The sequence below is a fragment of the Dendroctonus ponderosae genome, unplaced genomic scaffold, assembly GCF_020466585.1.
Source record: "Dendroctonus ponderosae isolate FM_Combo_2020 unplaced genomic scaffold, Dpon_F_20191213v2 Dpon_F_20191213_1, whole genome shotgun sequence".
Classification (NCBI taxonomy): domain Eukaryota; kingdom Metazoa; phylum Arthropoda; class Insecta; order Coleoptera; family Curculionidae; genus Dendroctonus; species Dendroctonus ponderosae.
The window spans coordinates 10,665,619-10,670,053 of record NW_026017110.1 but is presented as its reverse complement, the minus strand read 5'-3'; the positions used below and the strand labels follow the sequence as shown (position 1 = coordinate 10,670,053).

The following is a 4,435-nucleotide window of genomic DNA, read 5'->3' as shown; positions in this document are numbered from 1 at the left end:
GCAAGTGGACATCTGCCGAACATCACTGATGCGAATTTTTAATAACGATTTTAATTTACACGCTTACAAGGTTCAATTGACTCAAGAGCTGAAGCCTACTAACTATTTCAAGCGTCGCCAATACCCCGAATGGTTGATTGAACTGGCAGAAGTTAATGGTGACTTCACAAAGTAAATTATCTTCAGCGACGAGACACACACACGAGAATAGTGCAAAATAACCAAATAGTGTTTTTATATGCAGAGTGATTCAAAATGGGCGTGATTTAGCAGGAGGGTTTGCGGACCATTGTTGCAAAAGCAAGAGGAAATTAGTGAACAAAATGTACTGATGCTCAAAACTGAGATATTTGCCAAAACCGTTCATAAATTAGGTCACAGTTCGTCCAATATTTTCCATCTAGTCGCAATAAAACACTGTTGAAATTTAAATTGATTGAATAAACCACATAACAAGAGACTTTGCAATTGGATAATTGGCTTTTATTTGTGTTCCTTGACTTGGATTTTTTTCCTCAAAACTCCATCGGATGGATCCTCAATGGCTTCTACTTTTCAAAGACTTCCCTCATTTGGATAAAGATGAAATTTTAAAGGGTATTTCAATTTTTATGACTAATTTCATGCTTTGTTGAATTTTCACTATTGCTTTGAATTTTATTTCGAAAATGGTTGTATTTATCTCGGGCGTGAGATAGAGCAAGAGCTATTATTTTGCGGCTACCAAGTAAGACTTTAAACGCTTAATGGTCAACACAAAATCAGGCATACTCAAATTCAACTGAACAACTGATGTATTTAAAAAAAAATTAACAATTTTATAACGGTAGAACGATTGGAATCAACAACAAATTAGAGTGATTTTAAGAGTTAAGTCTTCAGTAAATATAATTTAGCAAATAATTGAATCGGTTTCTGGTGTGGAGGCTCTCTGTGGAATCCACCTAATATTTGGGTATCACAATTGATTGCTAACAATCTTGCTAACAACATACGAAGACTTATTCCTAGACTTCACACTTAAAGGCATATTTTAAGCAGAAAAATCCTGCTAATGGTTTACAGAGCGTTGGTGGACTCCCTGATGAGATATGGAATTATTGTCTCGGGTGGCCTGTATGGTAATTCTCTTAAACAATTGAAAGTGGTTCAGAATTATATCCTTAAAGTTATATTTGGAAAGAATAAACGGTATTCGACGGCCCTTTTGTATTCTGAGGATGATTCAAGTGTTAGAACTTACATATGTTTGCCTGTATGTCTTTACAAAGTCATCCTCTATTGTAACGGTTAATCATCCTTATAACACCAGAAGTCAATAAGCATCGTATGATACGAAATAATAACTCAAATATTAACTTAAGTAAGTTCTCGACGTTTGAACAGTGAACAAGTGATTCGTTCGCTTTCTTATCGTGAATAAAATTGATATTAAAGGATATCATCCTCGGCGAGTGGTGTCCGGCGACCGTGCCAAGGTCGTTTAAGTTATCGCGAGATATTTAAAAAACACTGATAAAGGGAATGCATTTTATTAGTCCCCTATCCTCTATTGTAACGGTAAATCATCCTTATAACACCAGAAGTCAATAAGCATCGTATGATACGAAATAATAACTCAAAGTGCCAAGTGCCAAGGTCGTTTAAGTTATCGCGAGATATTTAAAAAACACTGATAAAGGGAATGCATTTTATTAGTCCCCAGCAATGCAAACAAGCTAGATATTATTAGAAAAATATCAACGTACCCAAAATGAGGAAATTTTAGACAATAGCTGGAAATCAGCTGAGCAAGAAAAAATAAATGCTACATACAAGGTGGAACAACTACAATCCCAGTTGGATAAAATACATAAAATGTATGAAGAATTGAACACAAAATATTCAAATATAGAAAAGAAACTGCCTAGCAACTCCGAAGAAAGGAAGACAGGTGAACATCATACCGATGAAAAGGAGTTAGCAAGGGAGACAGAATGAATTCGTACAAAAAATTTGAAGAAAAGGAAAATGGATACTTCGCTTACACCACCACAACAACAAACCAATAGGCCGAATGTAGAAAAGCCTACAAAATGGCACCGCCGCCTATCATAGTGGATAATATCATAAATTTTAATGAACTCCATGCTATCGTGACCCAACTTCCTGGTGCCCAGATTAAAGTAATTCATGATGAAAATATTGAAATGAATGTACAGGATGAGACCAACTATAAAATGCTTACTGCAACGGTAACTGAAAACTGGATACTCTTGGCATTCCTATGAAAATAAGCAGAATAGGCCAATTAAAGTTATGGCCAAAAAACTGTATCATTCCATTGACCCAGAAAAAATACTGCATGAAATTAGAAAACGCGGCTACAAACTTATCGAAGTCACTCCTAAATTAAAATATAAAACAAAACAACCTCTAAACATGTTCATGCTTTCATTCAGGCATGACGAAAGTATTGATAAAATTTACTTCACAAATAAAATTAACCAGCAGGTACCAATTCACTTAAATAATGCTCCGATCCCTTATGCAAACTCAGCAAAGTATCTGAGCACAACATTGGATGCAAGACTGCGCTGGAAAGCCCATGTTAAAAAAAAAGAAAGAGCTCGATATAAGATATAGGAAAATGTACTGGCTACTGGGTAGGCACTGACACTATCAACCTACAACAAAGTACTTCTGTATAAACAAATCCTCAAACCAGTGTGGACTTACGGCTTACTGTTCTGGCGTTGTGCTAGCAAGAGTAACATCCTAATTATACAAAGATGTCAGAATAAAGTAATGAGAAACATTCTTAATGCGCCTTGGTACATCAGGAATAGTGATATTCATCGAGACCTTCAGATGGATACTGTTGACCAGACTATCACGCGATTCAGCTTCTCGACAATACCAACCTCACAAGAAGACTCAAGAGGGTAAAGCCTTTTGAGCTATATAAGTGACTATGTCAGTGCAGAAGCAGAACATTGTGCGGTTTTGTGCTGCACGGTAATTCGTGTAGCTATGTCACTAGACCACCAGACTCTAAGGTACACTAGTGAGTAGGACCTTAGTTTGAAGATTTATCCATAGTTAAGTTAGGTTAGAACAGAATTGATCAACTTTGATCAGATCGTAATGTTAGTAAATGTCCTGTTTAATAAATAAAAAAAATAAAAAAATATTAACTTAAGATTTTTTAATTAGCTGACCCATCAGTTCTATAATATGTTACCTATTAACGTTAGAATGATTCCTAAAAAAATAATTTTAAGCAAAAATGTTTAAATTTTATATTTCAGAATTTAAATTGTTTTCTGGTACATTTGTAATTGTGTGTACTGACTCGTTGATGCGGATGTTGCTGATTTTGGTAACATATGCACTGCTTTAGAATTAAGTACCTACTTAGATGATGATATTAGTTGCACATACATATATGTTAGCTCTTGTTGATATGATGTCATATACGCAGAAGCAATGCAATAAATCTCGAACCAGTAATTAATAAACAAAACCAAATCAGCGGCCATCAATCACCAGTCTAATGGATTGCAAGAAGGTAAAATTTCTAAGATAAAGTAATCTGCAAACACACCCCCCAGCTATGATGCCGGGAATGATGACTGAAGCATATTCAAGCAATAAAAGCAATACTCAACGATTATTTTCAGCTTATTATTTCTCTTTCTGTATGTGACAGACCAATACATCTACTTCCAATCACTCACATCAATCCACTATCAATAAGTCCTGCATTACCGATTGATCTAAGTCAATGTATTCATTCAAGTATGCAACGACTTTGTTGCTGGCCTGGCAGAGTGGCATTTAGATTGTAGCATATTCGGCCGTGAGCGTTTAAATGTGCCGTTTTTTGTTGAGTTTTTAAGGATTCATTTTCTTTTCCTCCATGTTGATATATTATTTTTCATGTCATGTTGGCCTTTACAGCTCCATCTTTAAGGTGGGCGCTGATTGGCCCTTATTTTTGGCGCCAGCTTACTATTTTATTTATGTCAACAGTAGAATATTACTTTTTTATAGATATACAGAGTGATTCAAAATTGGCGACATTCCTCTGGAGGTGTTGTCCGGCGCTGTTATAGGAGTGCAGAAAAAATAGTAAAAGAAATTAAATGTTATTAAAAACTGAGAAGCTTGCAAAAAACTATATCGGAAATACGGCAGCAATGTTTTTCAAGGTAACCTGCCTAATTAACATTGCGCAAATACCTGTTGCTTAATTATTTGAAACTCCGTTAACCATGGAATTATACTGAGTGGCAATAAGATAGACAAGGATAAACGGTAAATTCAACAAGATTTATTGACTGCGGAACGTACTTTCCAAATGTCAACCTGTTCTCATAACCTCGAATATTCAGTAATTGCAAAATAATGCTTAATAACAAAGTTGAATTTCGATCTTCAACTGTTAATATCT

At 35.2% G+C, this 4,435-nt stretch overlaps 1 long non-coding RNA gene across 1 annotated transcript; it reads right to left on the bottom strand.

Annotated features, from left to right (window-relative positions):
- Nucleotides 1-776: 776 nt before the first annotated feature.
- On the bottom strand, nt 777-1,501 carry LOC125505745. The gene is made up of 2 exons (XR_007282360.1): nt 1,244-1,501; nt 777-1,129 (listed from the first exon to the last, which is right to left on the bottom strand). It is a non-coding gene; the product is annotated as an uncharacterized LOC125505745 (long non-coding RNA).
- Nucleotides 1,502-4,435: the final 2,934 nt, after the last annotated feature.